The 26,834-nt window shown below is 34.6% G+C and overlaps 1 non-coding gene across 1 annotated transcript; it reads right to left on the reverse strand.

Annotated features, from left to right (window-relative positions):
• Positions 1-5,508: 5,508 nt before the first annotated feature.
• On the reverse strand, positions 5,509-5,615 carry LOC139878884 (small nucleolar RNA R71). The gene has a single exon (XR_011769744.1). It is a non-coding gene; the product is annotated as a small nucleolar RNA R71 (small nucleolar RNA).
• Between the last annotated feature and the right edge of the window lie 21,219 nt (positions 5,616-26,834).

The following is a 26,834-nucleotide window of genomic DNA, read 5'->3' on the forward strand; positions in this document are numbered from 1 at the left end:
GCTTAGACGTTGTTGCTTCCGCTGTTAGACTTGCTGTCTTGGTGTTATAGACTTGTTGTTACAGACCTGCTGTGTTAGATTTCCGCTGCATTATTTAGAGATGTCTCAGTCATGGAACTTTTATTTTGCATTCGTAACTTATTTTCAAACAATGGCTTTGTAACGACCTTTGGGTCACATACTTATGTTAACGCTTCTATTCATAGGAAGCACGTTATCTTTTGTAAAACGCTATCTTTTCATGAATGCAAAACTGGTTTTCAAACAGCATATAGTGTTTGACCTTGTAATGATACTGTTGTTGATGATCCGTACATGTTGATTTTGTACGGGGCATCACATTTAGTATCAGAGCATTGGTTGTAGGGAATTAGGTTGCATTAGTGAGTCTAGACCAGGCCGAGTAGGATTCACTAATAGGACTAATCTACAACTTGCTTGTTTACCTATTTCTGCGGAACTGCTGCATGCTACTGTATTATATTACTGCATGTTCCTGCTTACTACTACTGCATGCTACTGCTTACTTTTACTGCTATATGAACTTCTTGCATGCTGCTGCCTACTTTCACTACTATGTGAACTTACTGTATGCTGCTGCTTATTCTCGCTACTGCATGCTACTATCTGCTTTTTGCATGATACTTCTGTTGATACTGCTATTACTACCATGCTATGTACTGTCGTAGATGCTCTAGGCAGTTGTAGTTACTATGCCTGATTACGTGCTTGCTACCCGTCTGCTTTTCGCTGTACCGACTTGGAGAATTTATCTTTCCTAGTTCAGATGTTTTTTTGAACTCTTTCCCGCTCGTCTAACCCTAAGGATTAGTATTGTAATCCACCTGTTACTACCGTTCCACCGTTCCAGAGATCGAAACATTACTTCACGCAATCTAGGAGGAGTACCCCTCGGAATACACGCCCACTAAGGTTGATCCTCGGAGAAGGAGATATGCGAGGACTTGTCGGAGTAACCGCACCCTGAGCTCACCTTAATTAGCCACGTACAGCGTATGAACATTAGAAGGATGTTCAGTTTCTGCAAGATGACTCATAACCCGTACACTTTCATGACCGTCACTTATCTCTTCCATTCTCCACCACTACTCGACGATCTAACGACACTTCTGGACTTAGGTCCCTAACACTCATAGGCATTGGAGAAGTCAGGAAGGCATCTCCTTTCACAAGGTCATAGTGTTTTCCACTGATGCTTAGCCATACCCAAAGACTTGGGAGTTGCCTCAAGACATATCGTATTACTACTTGTTACACATACAACTCGACACGAGACCCAGATTGAATTTCTAGAAAGGAACCTAACGACGTTACCTGAACCCGAACATTTTGAAGAAATTTCGGGACATTTAGGAATTGATGCATGACCTACGGAACCTACGCACCCACACCGAGAAACCGTGAGATTAATTATGTAGATTTTGTTATGAGATAGCATAGATAAAGCACCGTTAGATGAAATTGAGTAGAACTTGAAGTGATCACGTTACATTGACCATATGGAGTGATATTGGATTGAACGTACGATTTAGTACAATATAATGACACCAGGCCAGCGTGATTGATAATGCGGAAAACGAACATATATTTCATAGCATTATCCTTCATGAAAGACAAGCTTTTAGTTGTAATTGTTCTATTTACAAGTAATATTCGTTTAAATATTAAAAGATGAAGACAAAAGACAGATTCAACGATTTGAAGACGCAAATGACCAAAACGCTAAAAAGTACAAAGTACAATCCAAATGGTTCAATTTATTGATGATCAACGTCTATAAATGAAAAGAGTACAAGCCGCAAAATGCAAAGTACAAGATATTAAATTATACGAAAAGGCGTTCGAAAATCCGGAACCGAGACATGAACCAACTATCAACGTGCAACTCAACGGAGCTAAAATTACAAATCAACTATGCACATAAATATAATATAATATATAATTAATTATGTAAATTATATATATATATATATATATATATATATATATATATATATATATATATATATATATATATATATATATATATATATATATATATATATATATATATATATATATTATATTTATATATTAAATAAATAAACGTCGGCAAGCTAGGATCCAAATTATGGGTGAGCTGGAAATGGAAGCTCCGCAGTCGCGGAGCTGTGAGGAGGAAACTAGCCGCAGTCGCGGAGCACAACAGAAATCAAATTCCCCTATAAAAGGACATACAATTCGACGATCATAACACACCTTTTCTCTTCTCTTCTCTGTAAACATAATATATATATTATAATTTTAATTTTAATTTTAATTTAAGTTTAATAATAATTGGGTTATTGTAGCGAATGTTTTAAGGTTTTGTAAGTCAAAATTCTGTCCGTGTAACACTACGTGATTAATACTCATTGTAAGTTATGTTCAACCATTTTAAATTAATGTCTCGTAGCTAAGTTATTATTATGCTTATTTAAGCCGAAGTAATCGTGATGTTGGACTAAATATTAAGGCTGGGTTATTGGGCTTTGGACCATAATTGGGATTTGGACAAAAGACCGACACTTGTGGGAATTGGACTATGGACTATTAATGGGCTTTATATTTAATTAAATAAATTATATCTTGTTAATTTAATATAGAGATTACAACTTGACGTATTATATATAACCACGTAAGCTTGACTGGGTATGGTGGGCAGGATATTTATAAATACTGATAATTGTTCATTTGACTGGACACGAGGATGGATTAATAGTCACTGGACTCATTAAAACAGGGGTGAATTACATTCAAGGGTAATTGGTGTAATTGTTAACAAAGTATTAAAACCTTGGATTACACGCAGTCGATAACCTAGTGTATTCATTAAACAAAGTATTAAGACCCTCGCACTTTATAATTATGACCGATGGACTATTATGGACAAAACCAGATCGACATATCAAATAAACCAGGACAAAGGACAATTAACCCATGGTAATAAATTAAAATCAACACGTCAAACATCATGGTTACGGAAGTTTAAATAAGCATAATTCCTTTATTTTATATCTCAACGCATTTTTATTTACTGTCATTTTATTTATCGTACTTTAATTTATTGCACTTTTAATTATCGTACTTTTATTTATCGTCATTTACTTTACGCTTTAAATTAAGTTATATTTAATATTTTGCATTAGGACTTAAAAATCGACAAAACGGTCATTAAATGGTAAAACCCCCCTTTAATAATAATACTACTACTTATATATATATATATATATATATATATATATATATATATATATATACAAATATAGTTGTGAAAAAAATATAGCGTTAAACTAAGCTAGCTCCCTGTGAAACGAACCGGACTTACTAAAAACTACACTACTTTACGATTATGTACACTGCCTATAAGTGTTGTAGCAAGGTTTAGGTATATCCATTCTATAAATAAATAAATAACTTGTGTAAATTGTATCGTATTTAATAGTATTTCGTAATGAAAATAATAGTATTTCGTACTACCCCTCGCACACATCAAGTATTTTTGGCGCCGCTGCCGGGGAAGCGAAAGCAAAACGTTATAAAAAATTAAAAATTTAAGCTATTTTTGTAAAAATATATTTATATAAGTTTTAAATATTAAAAGCAGAAAAAAAAATAAAAAAGAAAATATATATATATATATATATATATATATATATATATATATTTAAGTGTTTAAATTAAAAAAGTTTTTTTTATGTTATAAAAACTATAAGTAATTTTTTTATAAGATTTAGTTAAATTACATTATATTTTCTATTAAAAAAATAAATAATAATAATATCTGAACCTGCCGAACCATTTGAACCTGCAATTTATTCTGAGACTGCATACCTCCGCAGTCTCGGAGCCAATTGGGCAGAAAACACCACAGTCGTGGAGCTGTCTGACAGGTCAAACCTCAGACTGCATTAATTACGGTTTAGGGTTTTATTAATTATTATTATTATTAATTAACCTAATTAGGGTTCTAATTAATTTTGTATATTAAGTTTTAAGTAGTTTTATTAATATATAAATTAATACTTTTATAAAATAATAATATAAAAATAATATTTTTATAAAAATAAGTAATTTTATCATTTTTGTTTCTTTTTATAAATTGTATATTTTAAACATATAATTCGTAATTTGTATTTTTATCGTTCGTAATTAGTTGTAAACTTAGTTTTTACCACAGTTATTTTATATTTCTAGATCTTTAAGCTTTGCCGTAAAATCCCTTAAGTGCTTTTTCTTTAGATTAAGATTTAGGTGCTTTAGAATTTTGCGACGCCGTTTTAAGATTTAAGTGCCTAATTAAGTTATTGCCGTTTTGGATATAGAATTCCTTTTAAGTTTTAATACCTTTAGACGCAAGTTTTAATATTTAGTTTTTAGACTTTTAAGTTTCGACGCTTTACGTTCTTATTATTATTTTTTGACTTTTTTTTTTCCGACGTTTGTTTTTTGACGCGCTTTTTCTTTCTCATTTCTACGCTCTAGTTTTTAGGACATAGAATTTTCTTTATCTTCTTTAAATTTTGACGAAAAATTATTTTAAAAGGATAAATTAATAGACATCCAAAATTTTCTGGTTTGTAGTAATAGTTGAATTTATTAATGGCGAGTTGTGGGCTTCCGAATTAAAGGGACCTGGCTACCTGTTGCATCTATTGGCTATTCAAAACGTGGGCAAAATCAAAAAAATTTATTAATTTGATAACTTATATAATTTTTATCTTTATAACTAATAGGATATTCAGTGAATGCACCGAGCAAAACGTTCACCACCTTTCATGCGTTCACCACCTTTCATACGTTCACCACCTGTAACTCGATCAAGACATCTAGCCAATATTGTCGCCATTGATTTTTCTTTAGAATCATCATCTAGTCGACCGAGTACTCCAATTCAAATTTTCGATAATCCATTTTTTTGAACCTGACCTCACAATTGAGAACCCGGAGGATGTTCAAGGACAATTCAGAGATCCTGAACCACTAATTATTCCTCCTGAACCACAAATTACTCATTCAGAGATTGTCGAGGATGAAACCATTAAATCAGAATCCTCTAGTGATTCAGATTCAACAAATTCAATCATGGAAAATCCGGAACCTCTAAGTATGGAAGACCGAATGAGAGCTACACGCACTGGCCAAGGTCATGCAATTACTCAACCAGACATTAATGCACCAGATTATGAAATCAAAGGACAAATTCTACACATGGTAACTAATCAATGCCAATTTAGTGGTACGCCAAAAGAAGATCCAAACGAACATCTTCGAACCTTTAATAGGATCTGTACTCTATTCAAAATCAGAGAAGTTGAGGATGAACATATCTATCTCATGTTATTTCCCTGGACTTTAAAGGGAGAAGCCAAAGATTGGTTTGAATTGTTACCAGAAGGGGCGATTGATACATGGGATGTTTTAGTTGAGAAATTTCTTAAAAGATTCTTTCCGGCATCTAAAGCCGTGAGACTTCAAGGAGAAATTGTTACTTTTACACAAAAGCCAAATGAAACATTATATGAGGCATGGACAAGATTCGGAAAATTGTTGAGAGGATGTCCTCAACATGGTTTAGACACTTATCAAATAGTGCAAATATTCTACCAATGATGCGATGTTGCTATAAGAAAATACATCGACACAGCAGCTGGTGGTGCCATTATGAAGAAAACCGCAACTGAAGCTCACAAAATTATTGATAACACAGCCTCCCACTCACATGAGTAGCACCAAGAAAAAGATATTCTCCGATCATCTAAAGCGGCTAGAGCCAATTCTAGCCATGACTTTGATTCCACTTCCGCAAAGTTAGATGCTTTCGAGAGATGAATGGAAAAGATGACTAAAGATATTCACGCAATACGAATTAGTTGTGAGCAGTGTGGAGGACCACATTTGACAAAAGATTGCCTCAGTATTGAACAAACAATGGAACAAATAGAGAATGTTTCATATATAAACCAAAGGCCTGGAAATAATTATCAAGGTAATTATCAACCGCCAAGACCAAACTACAATCAAAATCAGAATTATAATCGAAATGTTCCATATAACAACCAACAAGGTCCTAGCAATCAACAAGTATCTAATAATACTTACAACCAGCAAAGACCTATTTTCCAAATAAACCACCACAACCCGATGTTAAAAAGCCAAATTTAGAAAACATGATGTCGAAGCTAGTTGAATCTCAAACTCAATTTTTCACATCTCATAAATAAACTAATGAACAAAATGCTCAAGCATTTAGAAATCAACAAGCTTCTATCCAAAATCTGGAACAAAAATTGAGTAACCTAGCAAAGTTGATAGGTGAAAGAAAACCGGGGAGTCTACCTAGCGATACGAATGCTAACCCCCAAAAATGAAACAGCTAAAGCCATTACCACAAGAAGTGGTATTACACTCAAACCACCTGAAATACCTGTAATTTCTGATGTCTCTATTCCTACTACATAGGGACCACAGCCTGAGCAAGATAAGGAAAAAGAACCAGTAGTTGAAAAGGTTAATGAACATAACATAGTTAAGGCAAAGCCTTATGTTAAACCATACCAACCACCGCTTCCTTACCCGAGTAAAATGAGAAAAGAAAGACTTGAAGCCGAGCAATCCAAATTCTTGGATATGTTTAAACAAATAAATGTCAATCTTCCTTTCATTGATGTGATTTTAGTAATGCCAAGATATGCTAAATTCCTGAAAGATCTAATCACAAATAGAAAGAAAATGGAAGAACTCTCGGCTGTTACAATGAATGCTAATTTTCTGCAGTGCTATTGAATAAGATACCAGAAAAAATATCAGATCCAGGAAGTTTCACAATTTCATATTTTCTGGGTAGTCTTAGTTCAATAGAAGCATTGGCAGACTTAGGTGCTAGTATAAATTTAATGCCGTATTCACTATACGCTAAACTAGACCTTGGAGAATTGAAACCAACACGAATAAGCATACAACTAGCCGATCGATCAGTAAAATATCCTAGAGGGATAATGGAGAACATACTAGTTAAAGTTGGTACCTTAGTATTGAAATGTCCCGTTCTTATTGATTAAAAACGTTCCATATTAATTGATTTCGTTGCGAGGTTTTGACCTCTATATGAGACGTTTTTCAAAGACTGCATTCATTTTAAAACAAACCATAACCTTTATTTCATCAATAAAGGTTTAAAAAGCTTTACGTAGATTATCAAATAATGATAATCTAAAATATCCTGTTTACACACGACCATTACATAATGGTTTACAATACAAATATGTTACAACAAAATAAGTTTCTTGAATGCAGTTTTTACACAATATCATACAAGCATGAACTCCAAATCTCGTCTTTATTTAAGTATGCGACAGCGGAAGCTCTTAATAATCACCTGAGAATAAACATTCTTAAAACGTCAACAAAAATGTTGGTGAGTTATAGGTTTAACCTATATATATCAAATCATAATAATAGACCACAAGATTTCATATTTCAATACACATCCCATACATAGAGATAAAAGTCATTCATATGGTGAATACCTGGTAACCGACATTAACAAGATGCATATATAAGAATATCCCCATCATTCCGGGACACCCTTCGGATATGATATAAATTTTGAAGTACTAAAGCATCCGGTACTTTGGATGGGGTTTGTTAGGCCCAATAGATCTATCTTTAGGATTCGCGTCAATTACGGTGTCTGTTCCCTAATTCTTAGATTACCAGACTTAATAAAAAGGGGCATATTCGATTTCGATAATTCAACCATAGAATGTAGTTTCACGTACTTGCGTCTATTTTGTAAATCATTTATAAAACCTGCATGTATTCTCATCCCAAAAATATTAGATTTTAAAAGTGGGACTATAACTCACTTTCACAGATTTTTACTTCGTCGGGAAGTAAGACTTGGCCACTGGTTGATTCATGAACCTATAACAATATATACATATATATCAAAGTACGTTCAAAATATATTTACAACACTTTTAATATATTTTGATGTTTTAAGTTTATTAAGTCAGCTGTCCACGTTAGTAACCTACAACTAGTTGTCCACAGTTAGATGTACAGAAATAAATCAATAAATATTATCTTGAATCAATCCACGACCCAGTGTATACGTATCTCAGTATTGATCACAACTCAAACTATATATATTTTGGAATCAACCTCAACCCTGTATAGCTAACTCCAACATTCACATATAGAGTGTCTATGGTTGTTCCGAAATATATATAGATGTGTCGACATGATAGGTCGAAACATTGTATACGTGTCTATGGTATCTCAAGATTACATAATATACAATACAAGTTGATTAAGTTATGGTTGGAATAGATTTGTTACCAATTTTCACGTAGCTAAAATGAGAAAAATTATCCAATCTTGTTTTACCCATAACTTCTTCATTTTAAATCCGTTTTGAGTGAATCAAATTGCTATGGTTTCATATTGAACTCTATTTTATGAATCTAAACAGAAAAAGTATAGGTTTATAGTCGGAAAAATAAGTTACAAGTCGTTTTTGTAAAGGTAGTCATTTCAGTCGAAAGAACGACGTCTAGATGACCATTTTAGAAACATACTTCCACTTTGAGTTTAACCATAATTTTTGGATATAGTTTCATGTTCATAATAAAAATCATTTTCTCAGAATAACAACTTTTAAATCAAATTTTATCATAGTTTTTAATTAACTAACCCAAAACAGCCCGCGGTGTTACTACGACAGCGTAAATCCGGTTTTACGGTGTTTTTCGTGTTTCCAGGTTTTAAATCATTAAGTTAGCATATCATATAGATATAGAACATGTGTTTAGTTGATTTTAAAAGTCAAGTTAGAAGGATTAACTTTTGTTTGCGAACAAGTTTAGAATTAACTAAACTATGTTCTAGTGATTACAAGTTTAAACCTTCGAATAAGATAGCTTTATATGTATGAATCGAATGATGTTATGAACATAATTACTACCTTAAGTTCCTTGGATAAACCTACTGGAAAAGAGAAAAATAGATCTAGCTTCAACGGATCCTTGGATGGCTCGAAGTTCTTGAAGCAGAATCATGACACGAAAACAAGTTCAAGTAAGATCATCACTTGAAATAAGATTGTTATAGTTATAGAAATTGAACCAAAGTTTGAATATGATTATTACCTTGTATTAGAATGATAACCTACTGTAAGAAACAAAGATTTCTTGAGGTTGGATGATCACCTTACAAGATTGGAAGTGAGCTAGCAAACTTGAAAGTATTCTTGATTTTATGTAACTAGAACTTGTAGAATTTATGAAGAACACTTAGAACTTGAAGATAGAACTTGAGAGAGATCAATTAGATGAAGAAAATTGAAGAATGAAAGTGTTTGTAGGTGTTTTTGGTCGTTGGTGTATGGATTAGATATAAAGGATATGTAATTTTGTTTTCATGTAAATAAGTCATGAATGATTACTCATATTTTTGTAATTTTATGAGATATTTCATGCTAGTTGCCAAATGATGGTTCCCACATGTGTTAGGTGACTCACATGGGCTGCTAAGAGCAGATCATTGGAGTGTATATACCAATAGTACATACATTTAAAAGCTGTGTATTGTACGAGTACAAATACGGGTGCATACGAGTAGAATTGTTGATGAAACTGAACGAGGATGTAATTGTAAGCATTTTTGTTAAGTAGAAGTATTTTGATAAGTGTATTGAAGTCTTTCAAAAGTGTATAAATATATATTAAAACACTACATGTATATACATTTTAACTGAGTCGTTAAGTCATCGTTAGTCGTTACATGTAAGTGTTGTTTTGAAACCTTTAGGTTAACGATCTTGTTAAATGTTGTTAACCCAATGTTTATAATATCAAATGAGATTTTAAATTATTATATTATCATGATATTATCATGTATGAATATCTCTTAATATGATATATATACATTAAATGTCTTTACAACGATAATCGTTACATATATGTCTCGTTTAAAAATCATTAAGTTAGTAGTCTTGTTTTACATATGTAGTTCATTGTTAATATACTTAATGATATGTTTACTTATCATAGTATCATGTTAACTATATATATCCATATATATGTCATCATATAGTTTTTACAAGTTTTAACATTCGTGAATCACCGGTCAACTTGGGTGGTCAATTATCTATATGAAACATATTTCAATTAATCAAGTCTTAACAAGTTTGATTGCTTAACATGTTGGAAACATTTAATCATGTAAATATCAATCTCAATTAATATATATAAACATGGAAAAGTTCGGGTCACTACAGTACCTACCCGTTAAATAAATTTCGTCCCGAAATTTTAAGCTGTTGAAGGTGTTGACGAATCTTATGGAAATAGATGCGGGTATTTCTTCTTCATCTGATCTTCACGCTCCCAGGTGAACTCGAGTCCTCTACGAGCATTCCATCGAACCTTAACAATTGGTATCTTGTTTTGCTTAAGTCTTTTAACCTCACGATCCATTATTTCGACGGGTTCTTCGATGAATTGAAGTTTTTCGTTGATTTGGATTTCATTTAACGGAATAGTGAGATCTTCTTTAGCAAAAAATTTCTTCAAATTCGAGACGTGGAAAGTGTTATGTACAGCCGCTAGTTGTTGAGGTAACTCAAGTCGGTAAGCTACTGGTCCGACACGATCAATAATCTTGAATGGTCCAATATACCTTGAATTTAATTTCCCTCGTTTACCAAATCGAACAACACCTTTCCAAGGTGCAACTTTAAGCATGACCATCTCTCCAATTTCAAATTCTATATCTTTTCTTTTAATGTCAGCGTAGCTCTTTTGTCGACTTTGGGCGGTTTTCAACCGTTGTTGAATTTGGATGATCTTCTCGGTAGTTTCTTGTATAATCCCCGGACCCGTAATCTGTCTATCCCCCACTTCACTCCAACAAATAAGAGACCTGCACTTTCTACCATAAAGTGCTTCAAACGGCGCCATCTCAATGCTTGAATGGTAGCTGTTGTTGTAGGAAAATTCTGCTAACGGTAGATGTCGATCCCAACTATTTCTGAAATCAATAACACATGCTCGTAGCATGTCTTCAAGCGTTTGTATTGTCCTTTCGCTCTGCCCATCAGTTTGTGGATGATAGGCAGTACTCATGTCTAGACGAGTTCCTAATGCTTGCTGTAATGTCTGCCAGAATCTTGAAATAAATCTGTCATCCCTATCAGAAATAATAGAGATTGGTATTCCATGTCTGGAGATGACTTGTCATAACCCGTCCTTAACCATAAGAACGTGTTAGATAACGTATGATTTCATTGCGAGGTATTGACCTCTATATGCGACATTTTTAAAAAGAAAAACTGCATATATTATACATTACAAACCAAACCATTATTTTTGTTACAAGCTTTAGACAATAAAAAGATGATTATCGTTTAACGATAATCTTCGACTTACAAACTTTACAAATGATAATAACAACACGATTTCTAGCATATTTTACAACACACGTCCTCGGATATGCAGTTTTATTTTTGACACAAATATGAGTACGCATGATCCTGCTTAGATTCAACATAATGCAGCGGAAGCTTTAATTATCACCTGAGAATAAACATGTTTAAAAACGTCAACATAAAGTTGGTGAGATATAGGTTTAGTGCGCAGCAATATATATATATAGACCACAAGATTTCGTATATAAACATTTCAATAAAAATATTCTAAGTGGTTGAGCACTTGGTAACCATACTTAACATTTTCACGTCGCATATTCCCTTTAATATGAAATCTTACTACACCGTACCAAGTGTAGTCTCAAAACGAAGTACTGTGCAACCGTTGAATACTGGTCGTCCAGTCCGGTTGGGGTTGTCAGGCCCGATAGATCTATCAACAGGATTCGCGTTTACAATACCGCTGTAAATATTAGTTACCAAGCTACAGGGAAGTATGCCAGTGGTACAACTCAACGTAGAATATATTTTTCAGTTACTTGTGTCCATAACGTAAAACATAAAATACATGTATTCTCATCCCGAAATATTTAGAGTTTAAAAGTAGGACTATATACTCACTCTTGTCTTGATGATATATATATTTTGACTCGGTCTTCCGGTTGATATCACGAACCTATCCATATATAATATATCAATATGTTTTCATTTTTAAACAAACGTTATAAATATATACTTGTTATACTTTTAATACTTTGAATAATTCCTTAGTCCGTAGTTAGCAGTCCGATGTTAGTAATTCAATTTTAATGGTTCATTTTTAGATGTTTAATATACCCGCAATGAAATAAATAAAACCCCCAACGAAATCAATAAAACCCCATCGTATATGTGTTGGTCGAGATTAATCTTGACCCATGGTACCGGTGTTGTCAAATGACGTGTTGCGTACATAAAGTACCGGTGTTGTCAAATGACGTGTTGCGTACAAACATGGGATCTTATGATTAATCTTCTCGTATTGTTTACGGGTGATCCTGAACCATATAAAATTGAATTATAAGTACATATATATAAAATATCATGTTATCTTAGAAATATGTGATTTATATCATTTTTTTCCAATTGATCCCGTAGTTGAAATGATCTAGGATAACCAATTTTGTTTCGGTCATAGTTTCTTCGTTACAAATCCGTTTTTGTTGATTCAAATTGCCATCTTCTTGGATCGAGTTCTTCTTTAAGACTATGAACTGTAAATACCTTGGTTTGTATTCAAAATCATACGGAATAAGTGAAACATTAGTGAAACATATGAAGTTAAACATTTTTGTTACAACAAAATCATTTAATGACCATTTTTCTAAAAATACTTATACTTTGAAAAACCAAGTTTTACCTTGTTAAATTAGTATATACATAAGTTATATTACAGGTCTTGAAGTATTTTAAAAGTTAAGTTAGAAGGATCTATTTAGTTTGCAAACAAGTTTGAAAACATTCAAACTATGTTCTTGTTGTTAAACTTTTGTACCACAAAATAAGATAGCTATATATATATGAATTGAATAAGGTTATGAACATAGATTCTACCTCAAGTTCCTTGGATAAGTTTGCTGTAAAAGAGGAGTAAGAAGCTAGAATCAAAAGGGTGATGGAAGTGGATGAAAGATTGGAAGTAAGTTGGTGTTCTTGGAAGGTTTTCTTGAAGTGTTTTTGTATGGTTTTCTTATGGTGTTTTAGTATGGTTTTTGAAGCTAGATCTTTATGGAACTTTGCTGGATTGTTATGGAGTTTAGAGAGTAAGAAAGAGTGTGTGTTTTTAGTTAAGAGATTGAAGTAAAAATGAATCAAAAATGATGATACATATATACTCCTAAAAATGTGATCTTTAAGGATAACATGACAAAATTCTAGTTTGTATTTTTGTAATTAGTCTTGCAATGATTCAAAAGTAATTACCTAGCTCTAAGGGCATGAATAATGGCTGGTTAGGTGGTGATTTTGATGTGTATTTACTATTAGTAAATACGTATAGGAGCTAGGTATGATACGAGTACAAATACTCTAAATATACGTATAGAAATTTTGTGAAAAATGGAATGAGGATTCAAATATAGCTATCTTTTGTGAATACACTTATATGATTTTATGTATTTAAGTTCTTAAAAGTGATTAAATACATTACTTATACAATATATGTATAAACATTATAGTCTTAAGTATTTAAGTCAAATAACGTTACGTATAGTTATCGTTTTGAAAACTTAAGTTAGTAGTTTCAAAATATACTTATAACTTGTTGTTATTAATACAAAATGAGATATTAAAACATTTATTAATCATGTTAAATATGTATATATACATTTATATACACAAACGTATAATTATCATATATTGTATAGTTCGTGATATCATCGGTCAAACTAGACGGTCAAACGTTGTATAAAACTCTTTTCGGAAATATAAGTCTCAACAATTTGGATTACTTATCATGTTGGTAAGGTTTAATTTATGTAAATATCAATCTTATAAGTATAGAACGATCGAAAAAGTGCGGGTCGTTACATTACCTCCCCGTTAAATAAATTTCGTCCCGAAATTTTAAAATTGTACCTATTTTGCGTTATCGAGAAACAAGTGCGGATACTTTCGTTTCATCTGATCCTCGCGTTCCCAAGTAAACTCGGGACCTCTTCTAGTATTCCAACGAACCTTAACAATCGGTATATTACTCTGTTTGAGCTGTTTAACTTCACGGTCCATGATTTCGATTGGTTCTTCGACGAATTGTAGTTTCTCGTCGACATGGATTTCTTCAAGAGGAATGGTGAGGTCTTCCTTTGCAAGACACTTCTTAAGGTTTGAGACGTGAAAGGTATTATGTATTCCGGCGAGTTGTTGCGGTAACTCGAGTCGATAAGCTACCGGTCCAATGCGTTCGATGATCTTGAACGGGCCTACGTACCTTGGGTTCAGTTTACCCCTTTTGCCGAAACGTATTACACCTTTCCAAGGTGACACCTTTAGCATAACCATGTCCCTGACCTGAAACTCTAATGGTTTCCTTCGAACATCGGCGTAGCTCTTTTGGCGACTACGGGCTGTTTTCAATCTCTCCTTGATTTGTACTATCTTCTCGGTCGTTTCATGTATGATCTCGGGACCAGTTAAATGTCGATCTCCTACTTCATTCCAACAGATAGGAGATCTACACTTCCTTCCGTACAATGCTTCGAATGGCGCAGCTCCAATGCTCGCATGATAACTATTATTATACGAGAATTCTGCTAACGGTAGATATTTATCCCATCCGTTTCCAAAATCGATCACACATGCCCTGAGCATGTCTTCGAGAGTCTGAATCGTTCTTTCACTCTGTCCATCGGTTTGTGGATGATATGCGGTACTCATATCCAACCGAGTTCCTAGTGCCTCCTGTAGTGATTGCCAGAATTTTGAGGTAAATCTACTATCACGATCGGATATAATGGAAATAGGTATTCCATGCCTTGAAACAACTTCCTTTATATACAATCGTAATAGTTTCTCCATTCTATCCGTTTCCTTTATAGGCAAGAAATGTGCAGACTTGGTGAGACGATCAACAATCACCCAAATGGTGTCGTATCCCCAGGCAGTCTTTGGTAATTTCGTGATGAAATCCATGGTAATACCATCCCATTTCCATTCTGGGATTTCTGGTTGTTGAAGTAACCCTGACGGCTTCTGGTGTTCTGCTTTGACTTTGGAACAAGTTAAACATTCCCCAACATATGTTGCAACGTCTGTCTTCAAATTAGGCCACCAATAATGCGTCTTAAGATCTTGGTACATCTTTCCAACTCCAGGATGTATCGAATATCTTGTCTTATGTGCCTCGTTCAATATCAACTTCCTTAATCCACCCAACTTCGGTACCCAAATACGATTTGCAAAATATCGAATTCCATCTTCCCGCATAACGAGTTGCTTCTCATACTTCTTCATTATTTCATTTCCTATATTTTCTTTAGTAAGTGCTTCTCGTTGAACTTCTTTGATTTGTGAGTTGAGATTCATGCGAATTTTTATGTTCATCGCTCGTACTCGAATTGGTTCTCGTTCCTTTCTGCTTAGAGCGTCGGCCACCACGTTCGCTTTCCCGGGATGATAACGAATTTCACAATCATAGTCGTTTATCAGCTCGACCCACCTACGTTGCCTCATGTTCAGCTGTTTTTGATCGAAAATATGTTGAAGGCTTTTATGATCAGTAAACACAGTGAATTTAACCCCATACAAGTAATGTCTCCACATCTTCAATGCAAACACGACTGCTCCCAATTCTAGATCATGCGTCGTATAATTCCGCTCGTGAATCTTCAATTGTCGGGATGCAAATGCAATTACTTTCTTTCGTTGCATAAGAACACAACCAAAACCTTGTCGCGAAGCGTCACAATATATTTCGAAATCATCGTTCCCTTCTGGTAACGATAAAATAGGCGCCGTAGTTAACTTCTTTTTCAGTATTTGAAATGCGTTCTCCTGCTCCGAGGTCCATTCATATTTCTTCCCTTTTTGCGTTAACGCTGTCAACGGCTTAGCTATTCGGGAAAAATCTTGAATAAACCTTCTATAATAACCGGCTAAACCCAAAAATTGACGTATCTGCGTTGGTGTCTTAGGAGTCTCCCATTTTTCAATGGCTTCAGTTTTTGCTGGATCAACCTGAATTCCTTCGTTATTAACAACGTGACCAAGAAATTGCACTTCTTTCAACCAGAAAGCACACTTAGAAAATTTAGCATAAAGTTGTTCTTTTCTCAACAACTCCAGTATCAACCTTAAATGCTCTTCATGCTCTTGCTCACTCTTGGAATAGATAAGAATATCATCAATGAAAACGATAACAAACTTATCTAAATACGGACTACAAACTCGATTCATGAGGTCCATGAATACAGCTGGCGCATTCGTCAATCCAAACGGCATAACCAAAAATTCGTAATGACCATAACGTGTCCGAAAAGCAGTTTTCGGAATATCCTCTTCTTTGACGCGTAGTTGATGATAGCCCGATCTTAAGTCGATTTTCGAATAAACACATGATCCTTGCAATTGATCAAATAAGTCATCAATTCTCGGTAGTGGATACCGATTCTTGATAGTTAACTTATTTAATTCACGATAATCTATACACATTCGGAAAGATCCGTCTTTCTTCTTGACAAACAAAATTGGAGCTCCCCACGGTGAAGTACTCGGTCGTATGAATCCACGGTCCAGTAATTCTTTTAACTGACTTTGAAGTTCTTTTAACTCGGACGGTGCAAGTCTATATGGAGCACGAGCCACTGGTGCAGCTCCTGGTACTAAATCTGTTTGAAATTCTACCGATCTAAATGGAGGTAATCCCGGCAATTCTTCCGGAAAAACTTCAGGAAAATCTCTTGCCACAGGCACGTCGTTGATGCACTTTTCTTTCTTTTCGACTTTATTAACATGTGCTAAAATAGCGTAACATCCCTTTTCTAAACACTTCTTGGCTTTCAAACAGCTAATGAGTTTTAGCTTTGAATTACCCTTCTCTCCATAAATCATCACCGGTATTTTATCCTTTCCAGGAATACGAATTGCCTTCTTGGCACAAACAACTTCCGCTCCTATTTTGGACATCCAGTCCATGCCAACTATTACATCAAAACCTCCTAATTCTACGGGTATTAAGTCGATTTTAAACGTTTCTCCGGCTAGATTTATTTCACAATCACGACAAATTTTATCGGCTTTAATTAGCTTACCATTAGCTAACTCAATCAAGTACTTAGCATCTAGAGGTAATGATGAACAATTCAATTTAGTGTAAAAATTTATACACACGTAACTTCTATCGGCGCCAGTATCAAATAAAATAGATGCTGATAAGTTATTAATGGTAAACGTACCCGTAACAAGCTCCGGGTCTTCTCGTGCCTCTCTAGCATTAATAACAAACGCTCTTCCACGTGCAGGTCCGCCATTTTGATTCGAGCACTGGCTCTTATAGTGACCTTGTTTTCCACACCCAAAACAAGTAATGTTAGCCAAAGCAGTTCTATTTGCGTTGGTGGCAGGAGTCTTGTTACCATTTGCATTTGTAACGAGAGCCTTACAATCTTCAGCAAGATGTCCCTGTCTATTGCATTTAGTGCACAACACACTACAGTAACCAAAATGATGTTTGTGACAACGGTTGCATAAAGGACTTTGTCCTTTATAACCAAAACCTGAACCACTACTCGCACCTTTTGTGGTTTCTTGTTTCTTATAAGGTTGTTGTTGGTTACCTCGATCATAACTTCCATTCCACTTTTTCTTGTTTCCCAATACCTTCACCTCAGTATTGAATGCTTTCTTGTCCAAAATGACCTGATCCATTAGCTCGTTCGCCATGGTTATAGCTTCATGAATTGTCTTAGGTTTCGATGCCGTAACATTTGCCTTTACCTTTTTGGGCAAACCAGCTTTGTACATTTCAATCTTCCGTTCTTCGGTTGGAACCAATTCAGGACATAGCAAAACTAATTCCATGAATCGCTGGTTGTAGTTGGTGATTTCAGTACCAACCACCTTCAAACTTCGTAACTCATCTTCTAACTTAATAACCTCATTCCTTGGACAATACTCGGTGATTATCATTGCTTTGAATTCTTCCCATGGAGTATCATAAGCTACATCTCCTCCTACCGCCTTCACATAATTCTTCCACCATGTGAGTGCACTATCTTGTAAAGTGCACGATGCAAACTTGGTCATGTCTTTTTCATCACAACCACTGATTTTAAACACCGTCTCCATCTTTTCTATCCATCGGGTTAAACCGATCGGTCCTTCCGTTCCACTGAATGATGATGGCTTGCAAGCTTGGAACGTCTTGTAGGAGCATCCTACACGAGGATTTGGATTAACTGCAGCAGCTCTTGCAGCCTCAACCCATAACATTCTGTCGTTCACTCGCTGGTTGATGAGTTCCTCGAGTTCTTGTTCCGTCATTCGATTCAATCGCGCCATTTCCTAATGAAAGAAAATAATTATTCACATGGATTATTATAGATGTAGTGTGTATTTATAGTACATTATAGCTTATTAATAATATGAACTAGGTATTATTATAAAAGCCTTTTCTTCTTATTAGCGTTTTATAATTATATCTTGGGTAGTACCTACCCGTTAATGTTCATACTTAATAGCTTAGTACAGAATCAATTACTACAATCTAAATAATACTTAACCATGGAAAATTATTGCATTTCATACTTCAATATTTTACATATGCTTATCTTACATCGAACATTAAGCAAACCACACTATTAATATTATACAAAACATTATTCGGTTCCATGGTTTGACACAGCAGCGCATCGTTTGATCTATTTTCTAGGACGTTTAGACACAAAGATTTGCTTAACGCTTATCCTAACTGTCTGCCTATATTTTGGCTGTAGGACTGAAGAACTGGATGCCGGGACAGAACGAATAGGAATAGCGGGGATAGGGGTGGTAGTGTTGAGTGGAATTGGTGCCACATCATTCTCATTAAACTCGGGATTTGGATTTTCTAATTCATTAGCCTTTCGTTTCTTTCCTAGTTCGAACTCGTCTTTTGTAATTTCCTGTATTTCTTCCTCGGGTTCACTTTCCTCCTCGGGTTCACTTTCCTCCTCGGGTTCACTTTCCTCCTCGGGTTCACTTTCCTCCTCGGGTTCACTTTCCTCCTCGGGTTCACTTTCCGAGTTCTCTATAGTTGGTTCATCCGGAATTTGTGAGTCTTCCCCAAGGATATCATTTTCGTCATCGGACAGGTTAATGACTGGAACGCCATCTGAAGATTCTGATTCGGAGTCGTTGATTGTGATAACAATTTTTGAGCTCGACATCTATCACACAACAACTAACCCATTAGTACTTATATAATATTTACATATAAATTTTAACCAACAGTGATAAGCAATGGTTTTTTTTTTTTTTTAAATCAGACCCGGTCAAAGTCCAGACTTACTAATGTATCCTAACGGCTTCTCGGTTAGACACACTAATGCAGACCTGGTTCGCTAAGACCAACGCTCTGATACCACATGTCATAACCCGTCCTTAACCATAAGAACGTGTTAGATAACGTATGATTTCATTGCGAGGTATTGACCTCTATATGCGACATTTTTAAAAAGGAAAACTGCATATATTATACATTACAAACCAAACCATTATTTTTGTTACAATCTTTAGACAATAAAAAGATGATTATCGTTTAACGATAATCTTCGACTTACAAACTTTACAAATGATAATAACAACACGATTTCTAGCATATTTTACAACACACGTCCTCGGATATGCAGTTTTATTTTTGACACAAATATGAGTACGCATGATCCTGCTTAGATTCAACATAATGCAGCGGAAGCTTTAATTATCACCTGAGAATAAACATGTTTAAAAACGTCAACATAAAGTTGGTGAGATATAGGTTTAGTGCGCAGCAATATATATATATAGACCACAAGATTTCGTATATAAACATTTCAATAAAAATATTCTAAGTGGTTGAGCACTTGGTAACCATACTTAACATTTTCACGTCGCATATTCCCTTTAATATGAAATCTTACTACACCGTACCAAGTGTAGTCTCAAAACGAAGTACTGTGCAACCGTTGAATACTGGTCGTCCAGTCCGGTTGGGGTTGTCAGGCCCGATAGATCTATCAACAGGATTCGCGTTTACAATACCGCTGTAAATATTAGTTACCAAGCTACAGGGAAGTATGCCAGTGGTACAACTCAACGTAGAATATATTTTTCAGTTACTTGTGTCCATAACGTAAAACATAAAATACATGTATTCTCATCCCGAAATATTTAGAGTTTAAAAGTAGGACTATATACTCACTCTTGTCTTGATGATATATATATTTTGACTCGGTCTTCCGGTTGATATCACGAACCTATCCATATATAATATATCAATATGTTTTCATTTTTAAACAAACGTTATAAATATATACTTGTTATACTTTTAATACTTTGAATAATTCCTTAGTCCGTAGTTAGCAGTCCGATGTTAGTAATTCAATTTTAATGGTTCATTTTTAGATGTTTAATATACCCGCAATGAAATAAATAAAACCCCCAACGAAATCAATAAAACCCCATCGTATATGTGTTGGTCGAGATTAATCTTGACCCATGGTACCGGTGTTGTCAAATGACGTGTTGCGTACATAAAGTACCGGTGTTGTCAAATGACGTGTTGCGTACAAACATGGGATCTTATGATTAATCTTCTCGTATTGTTTACGGGTGATCCTGAACCATATAAAATTGAATTATAAGTACATATATATAAAATATCATGTTATCTTAGAAATATGTGATTTATATCATTTTTTTCCAATTGATCCCGTAGTTGAAATGATCTAGGATAACCAATTTTGTTTCGGTCATAGTTTCTTCGTTACAAATCCGTTTTCGTTGATTCAAATTGCCATCTTCTTGGATCGAGTTCTTCTTTAAGACTATGAACTGTAAATACCTTGGTTTGTATTCAAAATCATACGGCATAAGTGAAACATTAGTGAAACATATGAAGTTAAACATTTTTGTTACAACAAAATCATTTAATGACCATTTTTCTAAAAATACTTATACTTTGAAAAACCAAGTTTTACCTTGTTAAATTAGTATATACATAAGTTATATTACAGGTCTTGAAGTATTTTAAAAGTTAAGTTAGAAGGATCTATTTAGTTTGCAAACAAGTTTGAAAACATTCAAACTATGTTCTTGTTGTTAAACTTTTGTACCACAAAATAAGATAGCTATATATATATGAATTGAATAAGGTTATGAACATAGATTCTACCTCAAGTTCCTTGGATAAGTTTGCTGTAAAAGAGGAGTAAGAAGCTAGAATCAAAAGGGTGATGGAAGTGGATGAAAGATTGGAAGTAAGTTGGTGTTCTTGGAAGGTTTTCTTGAAGTGTTTTTGTATGGTTTTCTTATGGTGTTTTAGTATGGTTTTTGAAGCTAGATCTTTATGGAACTTTGCTGGATTGTTATGGAGTTTAGAGAGTAAGAAAGAGTGTGTGTTTTTAGTTAAGAGATTGAAGTAAAAATGAATCAAAAATGATGATACATATATACTCCTAAAAATGTGATCTTTAAGGATAACATGACAAAATTCTAGTTTGTATTTTTGTAATTAGTCTTGCAATGATTCAAAAGTAATTACCTAGCTCTAAGGGCATGAATAATGGCTGGTTAGGTGGTGATTTTGATGTGTATTTACTATTAGTAAATACGTATAGGAGCTAGGTATGATACGAGTACAAATACTCTAAATATACGTATAGAAATTTTGTGAAAAATGGAATGAGGATTCAAATATAGCTATCTTTTGTGAATACACTTATATGATTTTATGTATTTAAGTTCTTAAAAGTGATTAAATACATTACTTATACAATATATGTATAAACATTATAGTCTTAAGTATTTAAGTCAAATAACGTTACGTATAGTTATCGTTTTGAAAACTTAAGTTAGTAGTTTCAAAATATACTTATAACTTGTTGTTATTAATACAAAATGAGATATTAAAACATTTATTAATCATGTTAAATATGTATATATACATTTATATACACAAACGTATAATTATCATATATTGTATAGTTCGTGATATCATCGGTCAAACTAGACGGTCAAACGTTGTATAAAACTCTTTTCGGAAATATAAGTCTCAACAATTTGGATTACTTATCATGTTGGTAAGGTTTAATTTATGTAAATATCAATCTTATAAGTATAGAACGATCGAAAAAGTGCGGGTCGTTACATGACTTCCTTCAAATACAGTCGTGCTAACTTCTCCATCTTGTCATCTTCTCTTATTGGCAGGAAGTGTGCTGATTTGGTGAGACGATCAACTATTACCCAAATAGTATCAAAACCACTTGCAGTCCTTGGCAATTTAGTGATGAAATCCATGGTAATGTTTTCCCATTTCCATTCCGGGATTTCGGGATTTCGGGTTGTTGAAGTAGACCTGATGGTTTCTGATGCTTAGCTTTGACCTTAGAACACGTCAAACATTCTCCTACGTATTTAGCAACATCGGCTTTCACACCCGGCCACCAAAAATGTTTCTTGAGATCCTTGTACATCTTCCCCGTTCCAGGATGTATTGAGTATCTAGTTTTATGAGCTTCTCTAAGTACCATTTCTCTCATATCTCCAAATTTTGGTACCCAAATCCTTTCAGCCCTATACCGGGTTCCGTCTTCCTGAATATTAAGATGCTTCTCCGATCCTTTGGGTATTTCATCCTTTAAATTTCCCTATTTTAAAACTCCTTGTTGCGCCTCCTTTATTTGAGTAGTAAGGTTATTATGAATCATTATATTCATAGATTTTACTCGAATGGGTTCTCTGTCCTTCCTGCTCAAGGCATCGGCTACCACATTTGCCTTCCCCGGGTGGTAACGAATCTCAAAGTCGTAATCATTCAATAATTCAATCCACCTACGCTGCCTCATATTCAGTTGTTTCTGATTAAATATGTGTTGAAGACTTTTGTGGTCGGTATATATAATACTTTTGACCCCATATAAGTAGTGCCTCCAGGTCTTTAATGCAAAAACAACCGCTCCTAATTCCAAATCATGCGTCGTATAATTTTGTTCGTGAATCTTCAATTGTCTAGACGCATAAGCAATCACCTTCGTTCGTTGCATTAATACAAAACCGAGACCTTGCTTTAATGGGTCACAATAAATCACAAAATCATCATTCCCTTCAGGCAATGACAATATAGGTGCCGTAGTTAGCTTTTTCTTCAATAACTGAAACGCTTTCTCTTGTTCATCATTCCATTCAAATTTCTTCCCTTTATGCGTTAATGCAGTCAAGGGTTTTGCTATTCTGGAAAAGTCTTGGATGAACCTTCTGTAGTAACCAGCTAGTCCTAAAAACTGGCGTATGTGTTTCGGAGTTTTCGGGGTTTCCCACTTTTCAACAGTTTCTATCTTTGCCGGATCCACCTTAATACCTTCTTTTTCACTATGTGACCGAGGAATTGAACTTCTTGCAACCAAAATGCACACTTTGAAAACTTAGCGTACAATTCTTCCTTCCTCAATACTTCTAACACCTTTCTCAAATGTTCACCTTGTTCTTGGTCATTCTTTGAGTAAATAAGTATGTCATCAATGAAAACAATGACAAACTTGTCAAGGTATGGTCCACACACTCGGTTCATAAGGTCCATGAACACAGCTGGTGCATTAGTTAAACCAAACGGCATGACCATAAACTCGTAATGACCGTAACGTGTTCTGAAAGCAGTCTTTGGAATATCATCTTCTTTCACCCGCATTTGATGATACCCGGAACGTAAGTCAATCTTTGAATAAACAGACGAGCCATGTAGTTGATCAAATAAGTCGTCGATTCTCGGTAGTGGGTAGCGGTTCTTGATGGTAAGTTTGTTCAACTCTCAGTAGTCGATACACAACCTGAATGTACCATCTTTCTTCTTGACAAACAAAACAGGAGCTCCCCACGGTGATGTGCTTGGTCGAATGAAACCACGCTCTAAAGTTCTTGTAATTGGATTTGCAGTTATTTCATGTAACATCCCGCGTTTTTCCGTTAAATTTAATTTTAACACCGTCTTTTTTTTTAAACATAATCTTTCGTATTTAAATTAATAGTTTCCGTGAGTAACGTTCATTATATTCCCGCTATTTAATTTTGACATCACCCGTTTACTCGAGCGTTTTAAAAATATTCGTTTGGTTAATTCCCGCACCCGTCTACAAACATGAGGGACTTAAGTTGACAAGTGGGCAAAGTGGTGACTAGGTCAACTAGTCAACCACTTCACCTCCTCCATCCATTTCCATCCATCTCCCTCATCTCTCTTTCTCTCTAGCAAGAACACACACACACAACACCCAATTCAATCATTCATCATCTAAATTCGATTTAGGAGGCTTACAACAAAACAAATTACATATTTGGAATCCTCTCTTCATCCTCTACAATTTGATACCAACTTCATCTCGTTTGGGTAACATTTCTAAAACTCTAGATTTCTCTAAATTCGTGTTTTTGACTTGAAATGGTGTTAGTTAGTGTCTATGGCTCGTGTATAACATGAATATATGTTTTGTTTGCTCGATTCGTTGTTTTGAGTAACTAGTTTGAACATTTGAAATGGGTGTGCTAAATCTTTGATTTTGGATGAGTTAATGTTGTTAAATTGTTAAAGTTCATGTTTTAATTGTGTTACTAGTATCACTAGCTTCGTTTTGATGCGTAGGTTGATTAAGGAAACTTCAAAAACATGAATATTGATTTTTGCGGATTGTGGTTAGGGTTTGATAGACTTAAAACGAGCTTTTAATGTTTCGAATGCCATGAAATGTTATTAGTAAGTGTTTAGTTGTAATGTATGCTTCATTACCTTCAAAACGGCATATCGTATGTGTAAATTGGATTCCCGAATCATAAAATACGTTTTACGAACTTGAAACTTTGAAAATAAACCCTTCTTGATCAATTGACGAGTTTTCGGTTATAGTAATTGATGTTTGTGTTTGTGAAAGGTAGTTAATTGTATTCCTTGTCAAAAGAGCTTTCCAATGATATAAGATGCGTATTCTAAGTGTTTACGGTTTGCGTTTTGTGCTAAATTGAATTTTGGATCAAGACTTGAACTTTTGAAACTGACCAGGCACCAGACCACGTTATTTGTCGCGCCGCGGAGCAATTTGTCGCGCCGTGGCCCAAAGGGTGATTTTAGAACATGTTTTTCAGGCTTTCTGACCTTCAACATAGGCATTTGTCGCGCCGCGGAGCAATTTGTCGCGCCGCGACAATTGCCTGTTTCATCCGAACTTCAGCAAACTTGTTTTGGCCATAACTTTTTGACCGTAACTCCGTTTTCGATGAATCAAATATCGTTGGAAACGTAATAAGATTTCCTTTCTAATGGTAAGGTTTTGAAATGTCAACTCAAACTTTATTACAATCGTTCTAACATGCTTTTATACTTGATTCTTGCATGAAACTTGACAACGTGGTTCACATGCTATACTATTCGAGTCGTAACGAGCCATAGGACTAATTGAACACATTTCACCCGACCTTGTGTCGTAACCGGTTAATTGATATAACTTACTTGTTTAGGTCAAGGCTAAGCAACTTTCATGCACACGTTTACTTGTTGAAGTACTTTTATACTCGTGCACTCGAGGTGAGATCATAGTCCCACTTTTTAATCACTTTTATTCTTTACATCGTGGGCTGAGAAACACATACATTTCACACTTATTTACTTTTCATGCTTTTACATTGTGAACAAATACGAATACAAGGATGCATACGAGTTTGAACAAAAGTCCTCAATCCAATTATCATTAGTTCCACTTGCAGGGTGTAAGTGTAAGCGTGTAATTATGTTGTGTGGCCATACGGGTTTAACAAACCCTCATTCAGACGGTTCGCTACCGTTAGTGAATGAAATATAATTTCAACAATGTATAGTGTAAGTTCTAACACTAAATTCAAAATTCAGAGGGAAGATTCGGTTAAGCCTTGATAATTGGGTGCTCGTGATACAAATACTATTTTGGAATGTGAACGATTCTGGTTGAGCAATTCTTAAAGAACCTTGTGGTTCAATACAATTTACTTACTTAAACCTATGATTTCACCAACGTTTTCGTTGACAGATTTCTATGTTTTTCTCAGGTCATGCACGATATGTGAAACATGCTTCCGCTTACTATTTGATACTTGCATCCGATGTCGAGTATACATGCATTTCATGGAGCGTCTTTTGACTTTACTTTAAACCGTGTCGCCTAGATTTCAATCGTACTTATAACGTTGTAACTTAACTTTTGGTTGAACAATTCTTGTAAACTTTGAAACAATCTTTATTTTGAAATGAAGGCGACATATTTTGGTCAAACGTTATCTTAAAGACTTATAATCAGGTAATGGGACCCACGTAGCCGACGCCGTCACTTGACGATTTGTCGGGGTCGCTACAGTTGGTATCAGAGCCTTGGTTGTAGGGATTTAGAGTTCATTTGTGTCCACCTCGAGTCATAGGGTACATAGGTGAATCTAGACTACAACCGGCATATAGACTGCAGTAGGAATTACTTGACTATTTGTGCATTTATACTCGAACTCTTCTATCATATCTAACTCGTATTCGATCTTGATCTTATGTTGATAAATTTTGTTGACGCCCCACCTTGACTTTATGAAGTAATGTTAAATGCACATGAGAATCAGGGTAATATAATTTCCGGGATTATATTAC

This window comes from Rutidosis leptorrhynchoides, chromosome 11 (genome assembly GCF_046630445.1).
Source record: "Rutidosis leptorrhynchoides isolate AG116_Rl617_1_P2 chromosome 11, CSIRO_AGI_Rlap_v1, whole genome shotgun sequence".
Taxonomy (NCBI): domain Eukaryota; kingdom Viridiplantae; phylum Streptophyta; class Magnoliopsida; order Asterales; family Asteraceae; genus Rutidosis; species Rutidosis leptorrhynchoides.